The 22252-nt window shown below is 39.5% G+C and overlaps 1 protein-coding gene across 1 annotated transcript in view; it reads left to right on the forward strand.

Moving 5' to 3' along the window:
* The first annotated feature begins 8342 nt into the window (after positions 1 to 8342).
* stag1a (stromal antigen 1a) overlaps positions 8343 to 22252 on the forward strand; it is a 45673-nt gene continuing 31763 nt past the window's right edge. The window contains exon 1 of the mRNA XM_022222984.2: positions 8343 to 8519. The gene's annotated coding sequence lies outside the window, so the exon portion shown is untranslated. The remainder of the gene's footprint in view (positions 8520 to 22252) is intronic.

The following is a 22252-nucleotide window of genomic DNA, read 5'->3' on the forward strand; positions in this document are numbered from 1 at the left end:
TCCTTGTATGTGCTCACATACTTGGCAAATAAAAGTGATTCTGATTCTGATTCTGATCATGGGAAGCCCTTCAGCATCCAAGGCCTGCAGCAGTTTACCTAAGAGCCCCTAGTATAAGTTTTATTAAAAAGTAACATTTTTAGCCTAATCTTAGAATTAGAGAAAATGTCTGACTCCCAAACCATAACTGGTACCACTGTTTTAAATTCTTGGTAAAAGTAATGGTGCAAAACATCTGAAGATGAAAGGCCCATTTAAGTGTGAGTTTGCGGTAGGAGTTGTGTTCACTTTTCACTTCTATGCTATCTTCTTCAGGGGTCAGCAAACTGTAGCATTTCTCAAACTCAACTTTGAAAAGTAAGTATTTGCAGAGGAATATAGACATTTTTATCAGAAAGGGAAGAATTTGCTTTGTGTGATATGTACAGATAAAAACTGATCATTGAAAAGAAATCCAGTAACTAAAAACCTGGCCATCTGTTTTTAATTTTAATTAAGCGGTGTCCTAATTTCACAGCATACAGTGATATTTTAGACTCTAGTGCTTAAAAGCAGTTTCTTGTTGCAACCTAATGAAGTGAAGTCCATATAGAAAGTGATTTATACGTATGGTGTAAATGAACCAGTCTGCACAGATTGGCAGCTTTAACCCTTTCCAGCAACTTTCAAATGAACTGGAACACCGAGCTGAGTTTCATCAGTGTCACACTCACTAATCCTTCTCTGGCTGTGATTGGAACAATTCCCTGCAGCCAGATTACAAAATCTTGGAAAGCCCTCACAGAAAAGCTGAGATGTTTTTAGCAGCATATTAATGGGTTTTGGAATAGTATGTCAACAGTTAAAGATGGGTTTCTTTCCATATATTTTTGCACTTTTAGGTCATGTTATCTGGGTTAGGGGTCCCATTGACAGGACCCGGATGTACTAGTTTTTCAAAGGTTGCTGAGAGTTGCACATTTATTAAAGAAGCCACCTAATACTGACTAAAATTATTTATTGTGCTTCATTTCTGTTGTATCAAATTTGGGAAAGTGGAAGCTGAGAACTTTTAAGAGGTTCAATAGTGTTAGCATTTACTGACTTGTTGTTAAAAGGCTGTAATTTATTCCTTAAATTACAGCTTTAATTAGCTAGATAAGGTTAAGGAGGCCTAATGTGTTTAAAAGTTTCTCTGCGGTGTCTTTTAGAGCCCAAGTTTCTTCATTAGGGCCTTACAGTCTTGCAGCAGTATGGATACTTTTTCAAATAAAATGTTCAAAAAACATGCACATTCTGGAGGAGTACAGGACAGTCCCTCCCTGCCCTCCTCACTTCGACTCACAAACACAGCACCACCTCTCACACTTTCATCTTCCTGCAACCTGACAGTAATTGCGTTGACATTTCGCCGCCGCAACACTCGTGTGCTCGGCCACGCTTCAAGCGGCATTAACCTTTTGCCAAATGTAGCTGAGTTTACTGTTGTTAGGTTGGCCCTTTCTATGGTTTAATAAGAAGCCTCTGGCTGCTGTTATTTGCTGAGAGGGAGACTGAGTCGTCCTCTGGGACTCTGGGAGATGCACAGCGGTCAATAACAAGATCAAATACAACAGGTACATGAGTGAAAGAAAAAAAGGAAAAGACGTATCTCCATGCTTACTAAGGACATTTGAATTATGGACATAATGCAGCCAAAATATCACCAACTCTTTAAGTTACCGGGCCTCTGTGCTACTTGTTTAACTTGTTTTGTGTCATTCAGATTGGTCATGTTTCTTTTCCAACCAGTTTCTACATAAAGTAAATTTCCTTTGCAATGAGGGTGTGCAATGGTGTGTATTACTGTCAGTACTGCTGTTTGATCACTGCATGTAACAAATGCATTATCTGTGCTATAGAATATTGACTTTTGGAGTCATAGTTCTGGCCAATCAGTAAGTGAAGATTCAGCAGACTGAACGAAACAGTAAATTCTCAGACATAAAACACAAAACAACACCTTGCTGATGTTAAAATGCTTTATATACTTGAGGAGGACAACATATTTTCTGTATGGTTGGCACAGGGACATTACATGTTCATTTGATCGTAGTTTATACATAAAATATTTATAGTTCTCAGTTCTACGTGAATGGGAAATGTATGTGTAATTGTGCTTAACCTTTAGGGCTTTAGGGTTTCTCTTTAAAAATGAGGTTTATCTGAAAAAAAGTAATTAAATGCACCCATTTGAAAGCCATTAAAGCACAGTTCTCAGCCAGGCAATAGTGCGTTCAAAATCTAGCGTCTTAGGCCCGGTCGAACATGACAAATTATTGGTGTTTGCTGACTGTAATAAAGTTCGAAAAACAGCCCTGCTTCAGCTCATTCAGCAGGCAGAATCTGACCTCACCCTCAGGTGCCCCGTTTCACCGTAAAAACAATGAACTGCTCCAAGAAAACCAGGAGATGTCAAGTCTCTAAACTCGGGCTGTTTATTTATCTAACACAACCGGGGTGAGGTTTTTACATAATTGCCCCAGACATGCTTTTAAAGAAATGAGCTCAGCATGGACAAATGGAGCACTGATTGAAAAAGTTCATTTCCTTGTTGTGTGCTGTTTTGTTGTGTAATTGGGCCTCTCCCTGGAGCTATTTTTACAGTGGCCATGATCTATGAAGAGATGCATGGTGGTTCAAAACTGAACTGATTCTTTCTTTCTTTCTTTCTTTCTTTCTTTCTTTCTTTCTTTCTTTCTTTCTTTCTTTCTTTCTTTCTTTCTTTCTTTCTTTCTTTCTTATCTTCCCTCCTCTCTTTCTTTCTTTCTTTCTTTCTTTCTTTCTTTCTTTCTTTCTTTCTTTCTTTCTTTCTTTCTTTCTTTCCCATCTTCCCTCCTCTCTTTCTTTCTTTCCCATCTTCCCTCCTCTCCTCTCCCATCTCTGCATCTGGCTGTTTCTCTGACGATGAGGAGCAATATCTAGTGTTTCCATGGTTACCGTGAATAAGAGTACATCGGACCCAGCTATTTGGGGCACTGTTTAAATCCCATCGACTACTCTGCAGGGTTTGGGAACAGGTTCATCGTATCCAGACACAAAGGCACAGCCTCCAGGAAGGAGTTGGTGACTCGCTGAGATAAGAATATTCTCACAGAAGCCGAGATGAGCTGACAGCAGGGAGGACATAGCGGAGGATGAGGAGGGTGGTAGTGTGGAGAAGAGGGATGGAGGGCATCGGAGAGGTTTTTGATGGATTCGTGCATATGTGAGAGCCAGAGTCAAACAGCTTTCTGCGCCATCTGTCTCTCTTGCTGCATCTCTGGTCAAGAAGCAATTAATTATAGAGTATGGTGAAGGAGTGGCAGCTGAAAAGGAAAAGTTGACTTAGAGTGCACTAAACTTGGGTTGTGCATTAACTGTCTTTCACCATCTGCCGCAATCTCATCAGGGTTTTCTTGTGTGAATCTCTCTTTCTCCAAATCTCCCTTTCAAAGACACATTTTCCCACTCTGACACTACATTAGCACTGTCGGATGCAATATGTCTCAATCAAGTTCACACTTTGATTCCAAGTCTGTTAGTCATGGGCATTAAATTTCCGTTTTGTTGAAGTTTAATCCATAGTTTGGTGATGTCTACAGGAAACGCACAGAAGGAATCCATTCATCAATATTCATCTGTCTCGAGGGATTATGGGTCTGTTTTGGGGCGTTGGCTGTTTATGAACCATAATCAGGAAGTCATTATTCAAAGCTGGGCTCCTTGGATGCCTGAACACTTGTTCTCATTACAGCAGGAGCTGATGAGAGCAGAAAGAAGTGAACCACAACCGCAGACAGGACACATTTATCACCCGGCCTCCTCTGGTAGACGAGATAGTCAGAAAAGAAAAGTGGGAAAAAATGTTGCTGCTAAGATGAGGATAAGATGCAGGGAAATTGAGAGCAGAAAAACCTCGGCAGTGTCCACCACCATCTGTGTGTTCCAACGAAGGAGGCGGATATGATGGACGATGACTGTCTGGTTCACAAGTGAGGTTGTGATAGACTGTAATGGTTTTTTAGCCAGTAATATAGCACTCTGCCTCTCATACATTTTGCATTACCACTGTGGCGGTAAGGAAGAGAGAGGGGAGAGCGGGGATTAGAAGGAGACGAGGCAAGAGAGACATGTGGAGAGAGTCATGAAAGGGGTATCAGAAAGACAGCAAGTTAAAGAAAATAGCCTCGGGAGATGAAACACTGAAAGCAAGGTCAGAGGAAATTAAAAATAGGACAGGCCTGCAAGGGTAGAAGACCCACGTAAAGCCTCCCTGTTAGTCAACAGAGATGAGACACAGCGGAGAATAAAAAAGGCCTCTGTTGCATAACTGCCAATGGGTGTGTTTTAAATGAAATAAAGACAGAAAACTATTATCAAAGAAACCCCTGACGCTCTGCAGAACCTGTGTTTCCCCACAGATTGAGATGTTTGTCACCACTATTGACTCCCGGAGTGATAACCTGTGATTACCTTGACAGTATAAAAGGGTTTTCTCCACTGGAGCGGCACCAGACAGCCTCTGTTTCCATGGTTACGGCCCCGGGAAAAGTTTTTAGATTATGGTTGATGCTGCGATCAAGTGTGTTATGCATGTGCATCCAAGCGGGGCCACGGTTGTGTGTCTACATGCGCCACAGTGTCTCATCGAAACTCAGAATTGGGGCACTGGCATGGATCAGACACAGACGTCTGCCGGTTATGTAACGACACACTGCACCACGCATACTTAAAAAGTAAGGTGTAGTCTTAATGAAACACATCCAGAAGCCTAAATATAGAGTCGATTTTAAAGCAGATTATCCATTAAGTGTCTACACAATATGTTTATGGGGATAAAACATTTAATGCTGAAGATTTGTGAAGGGGAAGAATAAAAAGCCTGAAAAGCAAGAGCGAAAATCACTGCAATATATTGCAACACCCTGAGCAGATGGTTGTCTTTGTCTGACTTTGACTGAACATGGCTGGAAAACAAAAGAGGGAAAAAAAGCAAGAGACAAAAGTATAATCAGTCAAACAGCATCTCATTTGTGTTGGTGTCTGTGTGCAAATAGCTTGTTTCGATCTATCTGAATAATGAGAGGTCAGTGCAGGAGGCTAAATATGCTAAGTATACGTTTTGTATTTAGAACTTTTCTGTTTACCAGAACAGAAAGGCATCCTCATATCCATCACAGCTGGGTTGCAAGTTAGAAGGATATGAGAAGCAATGGAAGAAGTGAAATCCTAAATTTAGAGCACATGGCATATAAAAAATTGAACACACATCCATTGAGAGAATAAAAACACTGCATCGTACCTGACAGCATACATGCCAAATGCAATCTATTGTTGCAGCACATGTTTTAAAATGCAATACAATGTCAATATCTGACAAAAATGAAATAATGACTCAATGTCAAGCACTGTTTTCTGCAAATTAAACAGAGTTGTGTGAAAAAAAAAATGCTGCAGAACAAAGATTAGACACACTCAATGAACCAAATCTTTCCCTTGCTATTCAAAAGCATTCAGTTCTAGCACTGATGTCATTATTTTCTGATTTTTCTGGACTAAAGGTTATCTCTGTTGTGTAAATGCTGCTGTTGTGATCCAGTTCTTGCGTCATCATCTCCTGCTTGCAGTCTAACGCAATGCAATTTGCACAGGGTCGGGATATTTTTTGGACAGAAAAACCTATCTCGAAAGAACAAACTTGCAGCCTGACATAAAAACAAAACAAAGTGGCAAGAAGATGGCACAGTCTGCTGTTAAGTACAATATTGATCATGTTGGTGAGCGTCTGACCCGCTGATCTGGAGAAAAAAGGCTCTCCAGTTCATACTTCTTTGTGTGCTGCTCTTTTGCAGCAGAGCCTCTTCAAAATAAAGAACACAAATGTTGTTTTGCTTAGTTGTTCCACTGTTTAGGAGCCCCTGGGTGGTGTCTGTGAAATAGTGAGACTTTCCCTGAAGTGGCCTTCAGCAGGGCACTGAGCCACATGGCTTCAGTACATATCTGTGTAGGAGTCAGCTTGCAGAATCAGCAAGAATGTATTATTTGTAAGCACACAAAAAACACAGTGATTATGATGATTATTTTGGTTGATTATTCACACTCTCTTGATCTTTGAATGCTATTAAATGAATGCAAACAGATATATACTGCTGTTTTCTATTTGGTTTCTGAATATGTGCACAAAACTGCACGTTTCTTTCAAGAATACTGCAAAAATATGAAAAAAAAGGTTTAATTTCTGTGTTGCCATTTTTTACTTTTTCGCACAAAGCACCTGTGGAGTTCCTCAAAACTCCAAATAATAGAGAGTAGTAATATTAAGTATGCCTGCGTGTGTTTTGTTTGTATTTGTGTTTGTGAAATAACCCTGAAGGGAAGCTCAGGCTGCAGCTTTTTATGACCAAGACGTGCAGTTGCTATGGCAAACAACAATGTGTCCCATCAGATGAAACACCGCCCATTGTGTTTGTGTGTTTGAACATGTGCACACACATCACTGCCACATCTATTACAAAGACACAGATAAGATGGGCACAGCAGGATTTTTTTGTTTTTGCTTAATGTGCCCACTCACTTCCTCTTCCTCACATACACACAGTATGCAATGCAGGTGTTTGATATCCACGTAATGACTCTGAAGTGGGACTAATGTAATTAAGCGAAGTCCCTGCTTTCCCTGTCTGTCTCTATCTCAATCTCATTCTGCTGGTATCAGGCCATAGCGAGCTGGAGTGAGTAATGTGAGTACATCCCGGCTCTGTAATTGGGTTTGTGCACGTCCAATTTCAGCCCAAGGACCTGGCGTAGGAGTTCAGCCATGTGCACATGCTCGCTCTGGTTTTTTTTTTAACATTTTCTTCTGTCCATGTTTTTCTCTCTCGCTCTCCAAAGAGGGTAGAGGTCAGGAAAAGAATCGAACAAAACAACAGGTCAAGGGTCATTCATTTTTTTAGTAATGCATACTTACATCTTGTCAACTTTGAAAACCAAGGGAAGAAAATCCTTAATATTATTAAAGTGTTACAGCTGAAAAGTTGGTAAACTTTTGCAAATTGCAGGAAAAAGAAACTGCTCTTTTTCTTATATGAAAATGAATTAAATCTCTTTAGGTTTTGGACAGCTGATTGGACATATCAAGAGCTATGTGTCAAAGGTCTCACTCTGGACGTTGGAAAAATGAAAAAACTTGTAGACATCACATGGACTGAATTTATCGATCACATTTACTGATAAGTTGCAGCTACTTGCCCGTTTATTAGGTATTTGGCTAAAATGACAGCTTTTCTATCCTATATTTTGTCATTTCCATTTACACCTGTGAGATTAGGCTTAAATTACACAAACACTTCAATCCACTGCACAATGGACAACATGCTCACGAATGTTCATTTATTCTAATTAACATCTTTTAAAACAGTTTCAACAAAAACTAAGCATTATAACCTCCTTTTAAATTGGGATTTATGACAGAATGTTTGTGTCAGGTTGTATTTATTACAGCTTTTAGATTATATTTGCATAAGAAAGAAAGAGAGAAATTACATAAGGATTTTCTGATGTATTTGAAAAGCAAGAACAGTTGTATTATATCTAAATATCTGACAGTAAGGTGTATAGTATTCCTAAAAGTAATACGTACATGTCTGCATGTGACAACTTTAATTTACTTAGGTTATACTATTTTCAATTAAAAATGTAATCAGAACACAGCTTTGGAAATAATTATAAAACCGCTGCGACTCAATTTTCAGACTCTTGTTTTGCAGCTCTCGGTGGAGACAGACTGCATTGACCTTGTAAGGTTGCAAAGTGGTTGTCTTTTTGTCATTTTGCAATTGTCTTTGTTTGATTTGTCGATTTGTAATTAAGATTGGACAGATTTCATGTTTATATATCAATGCGCAGTAAGTAAAAGTATGTTTTCTGGCACTTTACGGCTTCAATATGTCATATCTTAGAACACAATTTACTGCATGTATTGGATTATCATATGAATTTTTATGTATTTTAGGAGATGCTTTAATTATTTCACTGCTATGATAAAAAGAATCTAATATTATGAATATTAAACGCCTGTCTTGCAGACTTTGTACAGAAAAACAACAGGTGGTCTAATAATTAGCTCCAAAGCTGTAATAATTGAAGTGGGAGAGAGAAGAAGGGGAGGAGGGGGGTCTCTCTCTCTATCCCTTTCCCTCTCTCTTTTCTCCCGTGCGCGTCCCCGTCTGTGTTGTGCTCGGGTCCCTCCCATCCCCGCGCTCGCCCCCGGAAGCGCGTGCCCGCCGCGGCCCGGTGTGTCCGCCAGGGGGCAGCTGTGTCTCGGTCTGAGGCTGCGCCGCTCCCGCTGCATCACAGAGAGGAAAATACCACCAGATGGCGGTTTAGGATTGCTGCTCTTCTCTCAAGGCGCGGTTCCGCTCGCACGGCCAATTTTCAATATTAAAATACGCACGATATTAAAACGAAAATCGATTTATTATCTCGGAAGGCGATAATCGATTTGGCGATGGTCGTGAAAGGTGAGTGCCTTGTGTTTTTGTCGTGTTTTGTGCGGCGGGAAAGGAGACGGAGCACAGATTAAAGATGGTGGACACAGACAGGGAAGACTGGTCGGTTGGGGGATGGGCGCTAGCGGCTAACGGAGGTGAATGTGCTTTCTCTCTCTTCCTCAGTTACAATATTAGCCTAGCAGAGCCGTTAGCTTGCGAGCTAGCCCCTCTCACACACAAAAAAATTTCAGCAACACAACTTGCTAGGAGGGCAAGTGGTTGCCGCAGCGTCGGCCTGTCTTTTACCCCTAAAATTTCCATCCGGCGCCGGAGTTCGGCTTGTCAACAAATAAAGAGCCATGCGGTGTGACGTGTTTTCTTGCTCTTTGCAAGGCAGGATTCAGAGCATCACCTTCTCTCATTTGCACAGCCGTATTATGATTGTACAGTATCGCCCTCCTGCCGTGCTGCCGCTTGCTCCGCTTATCTGTTTGTCACCAAAGCTCAGATACCACGTTGTTGTTGACATATTCAACCATTTTTTTGCACACAATGTGAGATATAAACGTGTTGCTACTTTTTTTCCTCTCCCTCTTTCCTCCCCCTCTCCGTGTCAACATCCAGTCTTCAAGTTTTTCTGAGTAGTGGGGACTTTTCACGGGTCTAATAAACATGTTGCTTTTATTTTCAACAATGACAGCACGTGGATGGTTTTGATGTAAAACTGCAGGACGGACTCCTGCATGTTAAACGGGATTATTATGGCGCTTCTTTCACCTTCCCGCCCCCTTCTGTGCGGGAAGCAGGCAAACACTGAGCGGGGAAACATGAGTCACATTAGGGGGGATGGGCTCCACCAGCCACCCCAACAGGTTTAGACGGGCTCCGGCTCCCCTCCCACGCTGACCCCAGTGCTGCTCACCCTGAGCAGTGCAGTTTAAAGAGGGGGGGTTCGTTAGTAGAGGGCCAGAGTGCCTCCTGGCAGTTTGCATGAATCTCAGATTGTTGCATAACTGCTTTGTTTACAGTCAGCCATGTGATTTCTCATGCAGGCTGTCTTGGATTGCTATCTGCAGCCCGCACGCCTGCCAACTTGTCTTCCATTATCACTCAGTGTTTCCACGCCACACTGCACAAGTCACATTTCATTTTATCCTGCAGAACAAGTTAAACATTGTGAGAATTTCATGTGTTGATTATTCAGAGTTTTGCTGTCTTGAAATAGTTTTTATTCCTGCCGTGCTATTGACACAGTTTTAAATTAACAACTGTTGCAAAATATATCAGATCTAGCCATTCAGATTTTACGGGAAATTTATTTTGTATTAGCAAACTTGAATTAGATGAAACTAACCTGATCCAATAACCATATTCTGAATGGAGTTTAGCTTATGGGTAGCCAATATGTGTCAATTCCTCCTTAATGATGCATATATTTTTAATATAGCATGATACAGAATTTTTTCTGGATCATTAAATGATTTTAAATAATGAACTAGCCGGACATTAATGTCTGTTTCTCTAATTTAGCTATGAATACCCAACAGATTGAGTATTTCATATCCTTATTGCAGCAATTATCTAAAATTTCAATATTGCTGAAAGCACTCATTGATGCACAACACTTTTTGGTCTAACACAACCAGACATACTAAAATGGCAATTATATGCACGCCACATGATAAATTGTCTAATTTTCCCCAACTGACATTACATTAAGAATAGTTTTTATTAATTGCCTTTTTATTTTCTATTCCATTCAACACAAACATCCATAGAGAAACAACCTGACTGAGGTTAACAATTGACCTGATTTCATTTTGTTTTTTTTTTCTTTTTAAAATTTCAGGCGACAGTCAGTCAACTGGCATCTGTTTTATTGCTGCCAAAACCTGTTATGCAGTATTGCTAGCTGTAAACCTGTTTTGCATTTAACTAATAATTTATTTAGGTGGCCCATCCAAAGAGATGTGCCCCAAACAAAAATGTATTTTTGGATTTATTCAGATGTGTGACTGCAAAAATATCACTCCTGCTTTGAATGCAGCTTTAGAAATTAGTGAGTGCACCTCGTTAAGTTAATCGGAATGGTTTTGCATACTACTCTTTGTTGCAGTGTTGAGATCCTTTGGCGTTATCTTGGGCATTTTAATTTTACTCATAATATCTAACTTTAGTCTCGTTTCCATGTGAGGCGTCACAGCTGGTCTCATGTTTTGATGACAGAACTCATAGTAGTAAATTTGGACTAAATGTTGTTTATTTTCCCAGCAAGGGATCCAGTATAAACCATTGTTGCTTCCTGCAGTAGTGACTCACTAAAACACACATTTGCAGTTGTACTACAGGTGTCTGGTGGGTAAAAAAAAACATCCACTGCTTGTTCTGCTAATAGGAATCTATAAAGTTGGTCTGATGCCAAACAGAAGTGCTCTCTGTTTGGTTATGTAATGAAGGCGTTCATGATGAACAAAAATATTGGTAAACAGTGTTATCGGTGATGGATAAAACCCATCTTTAAATATTCACACCGTCTTCGCTTCTGTTTATGGAATACAATGATGAATATTCAGTCATGCACCAGCCTGTCCTTGCCTAGGGCTTGGGAATAAAACCGTTTGAAGCTGACATTCAGTGACATTTCTTGCGCAACTTTTCCGAAGGTGGCTGATGTGAAGAGCATGTTATTGTTTCAACCTTTAGATTTTCACAGGGGGTTAACAGAAACGGTGAATAATCCCTCCTGCTTCCTCTATCCCTTGAATCGCTTGGCTCTTTGCCCTGGCTCTTCTAATAGAAAGCATTTGAAGGACTTAGAATCACATAATGGCACTCATTAGTAGTAGATGCACATATGCAGCATCTTGTAATTTTGAAGGTATTAATAATAGCAATGATTGTGTAATGATATTTGTTTTCAGGAGAACTCATTTCAGGCAGCTTCTGTTAAGGACAGCTAATGAATGTCTCTGTGTTGCATTGGTCTTAATGATGGCAAGCTGCTGTAATTACCTTTAATCTAAATGCATTACAGAGTTTTGTTTAAGACCTTGAATCAAACTGTGAAGAGCAGGCCTAGATTCTGTATCGTGAAAGGTGCCGTTTGATAGTTGCTTAGCTTGAGGCTCTCGCCACTCAGCTGCAGTGTGCTTTTTGTTAGAGCCATATGCTTATAATGATACAGCTCAGGGGATTATGTAATGGGTTTGACATTTGTCAGAGCTTATTACACGGTGACGTTGATTCTAGATGTTGGCTATAGAAAGAGCGATATTTCCAGTTCCTTCTGTTGTCCAGCTTTTGGTGGTTTTCAGTACAGTCAAAGAAGGAAAAGCAAAATATTCCTGCCAGCTGCCCTCATTAGAATGTTTAAAACTCTGTCTTTTTAATGCTTTGACCGTATAACACCTCTTTAAGTAGTGAAACCAAAGATTATAGTGATTAGAGATGATTGTACCTTACCCTTATACCCTTTACCCTTAACATAATAAATCGCATATACATAGGTGCGTTTGGTGCAATGCTCTGACCGCATTTAACATACCAGCAGCAACCCCAGAGGTCTATGAAGATGCTATAGAATTACACTTATACTCTATGTAAAAGTTAAACAAGCATATGCAACTTATTTTTTAACGGAAAATATGAGGCTATAATAGTGCGATTAAGCCTTGCAGCCTGCTCGTGTCAGTATGCGAGTAGTACTGCAGAACATTTTGCAAAATAGTTTAGTCACCTCTGGCTTGATTGAGGCTTTCCTAGTCATGCGGTTTCCTGTTGTGTAATTATATGCATTGTTGCTGTCAGACCTGTTGACTGTCGCTTTTTCAGTTGAAGTTGGGAATGAGGTGGCTGTAAAACCAAGGTGACTTGGTAGGCTGGTGGTGACAGGAGGTAGCAGTAGGTCTGAATAATTTGTAAGACTTCTTCTGGAGAAGCAACTTAGAAGAAAAGCAGAGAGAGTATGAATCACACTAGAAGCATGATATGCAAAAGATAGTCAAAACATCAAGTTGCACGGTCCTTTTTGCCTTGATTTGCTGAATTTTGGCAGAATATTTCTATTGTTTAAACGCTATGGAGTGTGGTTGTACTTGGTGTATTCTTTCAGCATTATATGTACATTCATTACCAGCATCAAAACGTTATGTGCAGTCTCATTAAACAGACCTTGAAACTGAAGTACAAGTGCACAGGAAATGCAGTCACATCACATTGCAATTTATTAGTCTGGAAATACGATGCGTAGAATTGTGCGATACTTGAAAAATTTAGTTCACTGAAAGATGTGCAGCTGGAGGCATGATGATAGATGCTTTAAATAATAATATGGAATGCATTCAGTTGTTCCAATGTAAATACATAATTCAAGGAGCTGCAGAAATATCAGAGCAGAGAGACACTAGAAGGGAGAAGCAGACGACACAAGTTTTTATCAGTGACAGCACTGGCAAAGTAAGGGGTGACAGCTTATTAAAAGAATTCTATCTGAGAAAATGCTGAACATTGAATGTCTTAATTTAAGGACAACTTGGGAACTTTTCCCAGCTCAGAGTAGACAACACTGTCACTGTACTGTACCAGCCACAAAATCACACAACAGTATTTTCCCGTTGCAGTGATGATGAATGCTAGCTCAGATTTATGGCCATAATCAACTTTTTATTGCATGTTTAAGACAAGTGTATTGCTAGGCTGAGTATGTTAGAAGTCACCAGTTTGATTGGAACGAAAATTGCTTGTCGTCGGCTAACACAACAATGCAGTGTTGGCATAGCGATTGGTCAGATAACACAATGACAACAGATTATATTTTCATTACCAGAAGGCAGGCTATTTTTGAATCCAGAGGCTATTTGTTAAAGGAATGCTATTCAGCTGTCAGGTGGAGCACTAATGATCCTAGGTGCGCTCTGTTGTGTGTTGTGTGTTTTGGAGGTGTGGAATCTCTCGCTGGTATTCCTGCATGGCTCAGTGGTTGCTAGGCTGAGCAAGCTGCTTTTACCTGCAGTGTTTGCTGATGCAGACCAGCTATCTCTCATTGACTACCACTAGTTTTTGTTGTTTTTGTTTGTTTTTTAAGTCAAGAATAGGGAACATGGTCCCAAAGATTCATTTTCCAAAGTCCAGACATGTCTTTGTCTCTTTCAGCCCCACCACTTTTACTGAGAAAGGTTTTCTTGTGTACAATCTGACAGAAACATATACTTGTGGTGCACTTACACCTTTCAACATCTTAAATTGATCCCTGTTTTCTTATACAACTTCCCTAAATGTGCAAATGTAATTAGGAGTTACTGATTGTTTTTTTTGTTTTTTTTGGTTGTTGTTACAGTTTAATTTTTTTTATTAAAAAATCCTTTAAATGAGGCTGGGTCAACCTCTCTGGCATGAAATTATTCTAGTTAACCTTACACTGTCTCTACATCAAGACCATTTCAGCTGCATTTCTTAGTCATACAAGCAGCATAGTGACTTGTATTTTTCTGCCGCACTATATCTGTAGGCATGACCGGAGGTTTTCTTTGTTCCGCTTCAAGTTTGTTTTCCTTCATTTTATGTGCAGAGCTACTGTTTATTGTGTATTTAGCTCAGAGCATTTCGACAACTGCTGCTGCTTTGCTAATGGGCTACACTTTCTCTGTGGACAGTACTTTAACTGATCCTGCTGAAGAGATTTGGAAAGCAACATTTACTCAAGTGGTTAGCATTTTTGAGGCCCTGGTTCATGAGTATTGACACGTTTTGTAGCTTTAACTCACACTGATTTAACAGTGACAATTTCTAAATATATTATGAAACATGAGTTGATAAGCTATGATGAATTGCAGAAGCTTAAACTAGTCAACATGAAAATAGTGTTTGCTGGCCAATTAATTTAAATTCTAAAAGGGCTATTTCTTTACATTAGCCTTTTGACGCTTGATAATTTGATAATTTTCTTCACTTTTACATTTTTTCAGTGTTAAAATAAACCAACCGCACTACAACTGAGATGTTCTGATGTGTGTTGATAGTGTGTGCCTCAATAAAAAGTGCCTAATTTTTCCTAGAATGATTTAACTGTATAATTAATTATAGGGCCTCGAACAGACTTGAATTTTCCAGATGACTCCCTGAAGTTCTAGTTCATTTTCTACTAATTTCAGAACATCACAAGGTCTTTGAGACATAGAAAAGCATTTGAGTGCAAATGGTTACTTCCACTTCTACTACTACAGCAGGCTTATACATCGTAATAAATGTCCAAAGGCATAACTGTCCTTTGTTTTCCTCCTAATCATTAGATAAGCTGGTAATACTTCAAAATTGGCCATTTCTGCAGGTGTGAACAGTTTGTAAGGCCTTGGGAAATTGGAAGTATTTGCTCAGTAGCCTTGGAAAACGTGTATTGTTTTTGCTGGAGACATGTTGCATCTACTGCAGGTGACTGACACTGGAGATTATTTTGGAGAGTTTGGATTGTGTTAGATCAAACTGGATAACCTTTTATTGTTTCAGGTTGAGCATGGAACTAGATGCACTGTCTTTCATTCAGATGAGTGCATCATCCCGATCATTGTCATCTTATTGACTCTAAAGTATTTTGCATCCAATAATGGTCCATCATGCTTCGGGTTAGATTTGTAACATTTTGCATTTTTACTTGAAGTTTTGCTTCTGTCAACTTAGTTATTCTTTCTCCACTATTTTCCTTTCATGCACAGAAGACTGTAATCAGTCATAAAGCTTAACCACACAATGGCTTGTTTTTCTTTGTATTTCATAGCATATGAAGTGTGAATTTATCATCAGTCAGACTGTTAACAGTGAGATGTAAATCCATGGAAACATAGGACCAAAATAACACAATATATGATGACGCAGCCACAAACTTTCTTCTCTCTGGCAGCATAATAGGTGAAATATTACTCTGTTGTTATTTCCATCACTTGAAAAACATCCAATTACATTTAGAAAGCGCTGGTGTTTGTCTCGCTACAGCTCAGATTCTCAGGAAGAAATAGAATCAGGATCCATTTGCAACAAAGATATGTGGTTATACCAGGGAGTGCTTTTCCAATTAAATAATTGATTAAAGGAAGTGATTTACGAAACAAGTCACATTTTGTAGTAGTAGCACATTCAGTATTAAATTCATTGTGAATGGTGTGTTTTGGCGCCAGTTTTCCACTTTATTGCCCAGAATTACAGAATGTTTTGATGGATGTTGTGGTGTGCATCATCTGCCTTCAGGATTTGGGACAGTTAGGAGATTGTGTCCCCGGCCTGTGATTGGATTGCTTGTTCTGTTGATACTGACAGCACTTCCTTTTTACATCAGCACTGTAAAGCCGAGCTTTGTAGACTGGAACACCTTATTAAAGACTGAGCCTCAGACAGTCGGCTTAAAGAAATGACTGCCCGTAGCACTTCTCTCACACTGAGTGCAGGGGAGAGTTCAAGGTGGCATACAGAGTCGCAGAAAAGATCCATTCACATTTTATAGGCTGATGTTTAGCTGACAGTATTTGTCACAACTATATAGAAAAACCTATAGGCATTGGACATGAAAAATCATGGATATACTTTGTTTAACATCTTGTTCCCATTTGCCCTTTTATATTCAGTTTGTACAAAATATATATGCTAATAAAGTGTAAGGACTAATTGTGAACAGTCATAGCTCATCCAAGTGGATAGTGGTATGCAAACAAAAAAATTGTGCCGGTATTGGAAAACAGATGCAGTAATGCAGTAAAATTATCCATATATTCTCTGGATAAGAAACTGCATCCTTTTTTTTGATAAATGCTATGTATAAATAAATGTGTTAACATGTTCTCGCAGCTCCATACAAATGGATTTCAGTATGTCATAACATTTATTAAATGTTGATGTTACTTCACATTGCAAGTTGCCTGTAGCAGCCTTTACACAGGTTAGTGGTAATCGCATTGCTTTGCGGATGACTAACCAGTGATAATGAGGCAGTACACATGTAAACATTTACCAACAGTTCAAGGCCAGCGCACATGAGAAATAAAAATGTGTGAATATAATGGATGAAAACACTAAAATGGAACTAGGATTATAACAAACACAGATAAGGGGGAATTAAAATCAGAAACACTACAAAAGCAGCCGGGTATAATGAATAATTGATGGAAAGCATTCTAAAGTTAGATTTAAAGGGTTGGCTTTTAATTTTTTCTTTAAAAATATTGACATTGGCAGAGCCCTTGACATGCTGTTTCTGTAACTCAGAGCGTAAAAACCAAGAGCTGCCTCACCAAATAGTCTGCATTTGTCAGTTTCCTAATCCAAGGGTGGAAAGAATTTTCTTTCAGAGCATCGGCCAACAGTATGGTAGTCCAGAGAAAGGCCTGGATTTGCATAAACATTGATTGAGAGGTGTGATATGTATCCGTGGCTCCTCTATGATTGTAGTCTATGTTTTTTATTAATGAAAAAAAGAGGTGATGATATATTATTGATCTCTTTTGCAGCATTCTAGTTTGCCTGCTATTTCAAACAGAGTTTGATATCCTGCCTATGGAGACTCGCAGAGTTGATGTCTGGGAGATAAGTAAATTCTCGCCTTGCCTTGGGAAGGATTTCATTTGTTATTTACGTTCACAGCAGCCAGATCTAAATCTGGCACCAGACCTGCAAATCCTTAAGGTGTCATTTATACAGGCGAGGTTAACAACCGGCTTCCAGCAACAGCACATACCACCTCACCAGCATCAGCTGCGGCAGCGTCTGTCTCCGCGGTCAGTGCTATTTGTACACAGTCTTACTTAATATTGATTCACTGGCTTGTGCCAAGTCAATTCTCCGGCTGTAGAGTGGAAAATGAAGTGGTCGCAAAAAGACGAGAATTGCAGCAAAGTGAGCTGCTCCATGGAGCTTTCTCACAGATCTGGAAATAGTTTGGCACATCTTTAGCGGTATTGCAAAGTCTCACAAACCGTGATGCAGACAAGCTGAAGTCTGGAAAAGTGTTTTAGCACATAAAAAGTGAAAAATGTCTTGGATTCGTGGTTAGGTGGTTTGATGATTCTATTGATTTCATATGAATCTCACTGGGGACTGATACAAGTGGAGATGTGACAAGATAGATTTACAGATAAGACATTTGTTTCGACTTTGTTCTCTACCCAGCACAGAGACATCGTTGGTTTAGCCATCTGCTCTTTCGGCCTGTGTGCACTGGATTAAGCGGCTTCCCTGCCCGCACCGGCTGACTCAGATTATTTACCCATAAACCTCATTCTTATTCCCTGCTGAATGTCTGAATGTGCATTATCTTCACAGCATTGTCCACTTACAGAACAAACAGTCCAACACAGTACCAGAGAAACACACTGCAAACGGATTCCTAAAATTGTTGTCAGTTGTAGTCAAGGTCTGGCAGGCTTTGTCTGATCACTCTGTACAGTCGCTGATGGGCTTTAACAGTGTCTATACATAATCAACATTTGACTCGTGTCAATGTCAGTGCACTTAAAAGTGATTTTTACTTTATGGTAATAGAAAAAGACACATTTTTCACCCACTTCATAGTATATAAACCAGAAATCAGTTATTCTTTTATTCTGCTAAGCCTTTTACTAGTTTATACTGTAGAGATGCTGTGTGTAGCATGTGTTATAAAGGCAGAGACGTGCGTTGGGTCATACCTTTGTTCAGTTCTCTGTTCAGTCAAATGAACTGAAAATAGCTTAGAGTGAAGCTGGTTTGTGGTATATGACCAATTCCTACTTCCTATTTGCATTCTCATTGATGACTTGGGGATGTGTCTCCTATAAATGCCATGCAGCAGTATAATGACTCACAGACTCTGTTCCTCACGGTGAATGTTTTCTGTCAGTCTATGAAGTGTAAATGTATAAACACAAGAATGTCTATGGTATCATGACTCACCCAGCGCTTCACTTCCCTAATCTCCAGTTATGATTTATCTACAGCTTTGCATGTTGAGTTGCCTCTTGCAGCTCTGAAGTGGGGATGCAAATAGAGCTGCAACTAATAAATATTTTTAATAGACTTTAGTTGGCATATATTATCTCAATGGATTAATTATTTGGTCTATAATATATGAAAATTTTCAAAATGACAGCAATATTGGTCGTATTTTGACCACCTAAAATCCAAAATAGAAGCAGCAAATTGTCACATTTTACAAGCTGCAACTAAAAAATTTTTGATATGTTTTTCTCCGAGGTGTCTCATTGTTTATCAGAATAGTTGTTGAATGATTTTGTGTTGATCAACCAATCAGTTAGTTCATTAACCTTTTCAGTTCTAGATGCTGCTTTGCAATAATTCCATTATTACATCAATACTTTACATCTAAAACATTATTTCTAAAAAAAACATAAATTGTCAAAGATAATGGTACAAAGTTAATTAAAATTCCATTTTATTTCCACAAATATATAGTTAACTGGGCATGAAATGAGAAATCCTCTGTTAGGAACTTGTGCCAGTAATTTTTTATTTATATTCTGGCAGTGATGTAAGTTTAATTAATTACATGTCTCTGTAATTTCACTAATTGATTGATTGAATTTGTGGCCGCGCTTCTCTAAAGTAATGATCTCTTTGTTGTGTATTGCCTAAAACACGTTAACAGCCCCTGGTAGACAAAGCTAATGCACTTTTCTCAGCTGAATAGGTTGATCTCAAAACATTATTGAAAATTCTGCTCACCATAAACCCAGCCAGTTGAAGCTGTCTTATCTGAACTGTCTCTTTCTCTTTGTCTTGCCGTTTGTGTCACCTAGCCGAGATACTCTTACCTCCTTGAAGTTGTGTTTTAAACCAACCATCTGCTTCAGTCAAAGCTCACTAGCCTCTTCTTCTGATTCCCTGAGCTGCAGTCTGCATCTGGGCGGTTATTATTCCCCATCCTCAGCTGCCTGTACATTATTGCTACAGAACAGTTTTTTTTCCCCTTCTTGCGCTGTGACATCTGCCTGCTCGGATTAGCAGGCTACTCCCGCTCCCGTGAAATCTTGCCACTAGATGATTAGGAAGTAATAATGGGTGTAAGGACTAATGGCCTCCGCGAGGAACGCGCGACTGTGTGTGTGTGTTTGTGCGTGTCCTGCCCTCCGTCCTCTTCATTTCTTCCTCTATTAGAAGTGGATATGAGGTAGACTGCAAATCTGGGCCAAGGTGAGAGAGGGAGCCCAGACAGATGACAGAGAGGAGCAAATTAGTCTCTTTCTTCTCCCTCTCCTACAGCTCTCCCCCCTCTCTCAGCTGCTGTCACACTTTCTCCCTCTTTCCCCACCTTACCCCTCCTCCCATTTGCCCCCTTAAACCCTCCCTTTCGTCTCCCCCTTCACTCTTGCGGCTCCATTTTGCGTCAGCTGCAGCCAAGCAGGCAGCCATTGCACACAGAGGGGGAGAGACATTCATGGCCTCTTCCCTGCCTCATCTGTCTCTTTTATGCTGCTCCATAGTGTTGCCCTTTTTTCCCCTCTCTTATGATCTATTTATCCTTCATTCACAGAGGTAGTTCTCAAGAGATTGAGGGGGGGAAAAAAATCTATTTTTCAGCAGAGATTTTATCAGTTTGTGCAGTTCATACAGCATCCTTCCCCTCCCCTCCTTCTTTGCTAAGATCAGGCTTTGTGTGCTGCAGAGAGCGAGCATACAGTAGTTTGTGGCAATAACAGATGGCTGTGTGTTAGTGAGAGTGTGTGTTTGTGCGGCAACACGACTACGTGTCTGACTGTGACTTTCTGTGTCGGATGGGTAATCTCCCGTGTGACATAATCATAATCTGGTTAAACCAAACGGCCACAGTTGGCCTCAAGGCTGCTCCACGTTATAAGGCCAAGGCTCTTTGGTCTCCCTATGTATGGAGGCTGGCAGCATGATAAAGTGCAGTTATTGTCTTGGTGGTTCAGCGTGTAGTGGTGGCCCAGAGGGACCGACTGTGGTTCAAGCTCACAAGTCAGGCTCCGATTGGCCTTCATTGTGGAGAGGCTTTAAAGGCTTAAGAGCTTGCTGATTTTTATGTGCTGCAGTTGAGAGTTGTGTGACATTCTTACTGTTTGTTTTGACTCGATTCAAAAGCCACGACTTGTTCCCACACTTGTCAGAAGAACAATGACAACATAATGAGAACTTCAGTTAATTAAATTCAATCAAATTGACTTATTTTAGTTCAGAAACCAGCTATTTTCAACCAAAAAATCCACTGTACAGTACCTACATTGCATCACACCGCAGACAAACAGATTTACCAGCCCTCTGGCAAACATAGTGGAGCATTTACCAGCTCAATGCCTGATATTTATTTATTTCAGCTGACTAACATATGAGACAACAAAACAACTAATATTTTTTTTTAAACAGCACCATAATAGCTTGCAAAATTAGCTGAACAGCTGATCCTTTATTGAAATGGTTGCCAATGTATTTTCTAATCCTCAGCTTATTGATTACTCTATTTGTTGTTTCAGCTCAAGTGCAGTCAGGAGTAAACAATGGCTCCTTTTACAAGATTGTACTCCTTAAATGTAAAGGTTTGAAAGTATCTCGTAATCTTTGCAAAAATTTCTGGTACCTGTAAGGTTGATTTTTCTCTTTGGGTACTTGTAATAGGATTCTCTCATACTTTGCATTATACCATTACCCTAACATAATAAGAAAGGATAATACCACAATTCTGAAGTGGGGATGCAAATAGGGTGGCAACTAATGAATATTTTAGTACATGTTTATATGCTTATATTATCTCAATTAAATAAGTCATGTTGCCTATGTAATAAATGGAAAAAGTCCAATTTTACAACTAAAGCCCAAAATATAAGCAGCAAATCCTCACATTTTAGAAGCTACAACAAAAGAAACTTCAACATGTTTGCTTGAAAGATGCGTAATTGCTTATCAGAGTAATTGCTGGTCGATTTTTTTTTCGTTCGATCAGTCCATCAATTGACTAATACACTAACCTTATCTGGTTTGAGTCCAGCCACACCAATAGTTTTGTTTTTTCATGAATCATTTACATTTTATATGATTGTTTCAATGAGTTGTCCAAGTATTAGAAGTAGTTTATTCAAATAAAATATTTTATTAAACTGAATGTTCATATACCACAAATGCACGCATTTGCAAGATTATGCGCCTTAGAAGTAAAGGTGAAGGTGTCTGTCAATGCGAAAGTTTGTGGTACCTGTCATGGGACATTTGCATCCTTTTTTTTCCCTCTTGATAAGTCAACACCTTCAAAATTTGTAATTACATCTTATTCACCTGTCTGCCATGTCTGGCCATAAACTATTTTATAGTTCCATATTTGCAAGGGATGAAAAGGAATGCAGTGGTCGCAGTGATTTGAGTCACAAACAGTAATGTCCTAAATACGTATATTTCCCATCTACGAAGGCACACTTTAGTGAAACACTGTTATAATATACTTTAGAAGCAATATGGATGATTAACTCGTGGCTGGCATGGTTGCCCTTCACTACATTTATCTTGTATCAGTTTCAACTAAAGGTTCTTGAACTGTGGAGAAATGAAGTAGGTGCATTTCTGTTCCTTTTTTCTCTTGAGTTGCAAAGGCGTTAACATCACTTTACTGTCATATTAATTTGAACTGACAGGTGTTAGTCTGAATGCATCACTTGAGTTCACATACCTCTGCTATTCTGCAGTTGATTTCTATGAAAAAGCATCACAGAATGCAATCATAAAACTGTCTTGAGAACGTATGGGAGATGTCATGCTGTTTAGGTGCCAGCTCAGATGAATTG

This window comes from Acanthochromis polyacanthus, chromosome 1, assembly GCF_021347895.1.
Source record: "Acanthochromis polyacanthus isolate Apoly-LR-REF ecotype Palm Island chromosome 1, KAUST_Apoly_ChrSc, whole genome shotgun sequence".
NCBI lineage: Eukaryota > Metazoa > Chordata > Actinopteri > Pomacentridae > Acanthochromis > Acanthochromis polyacanthus.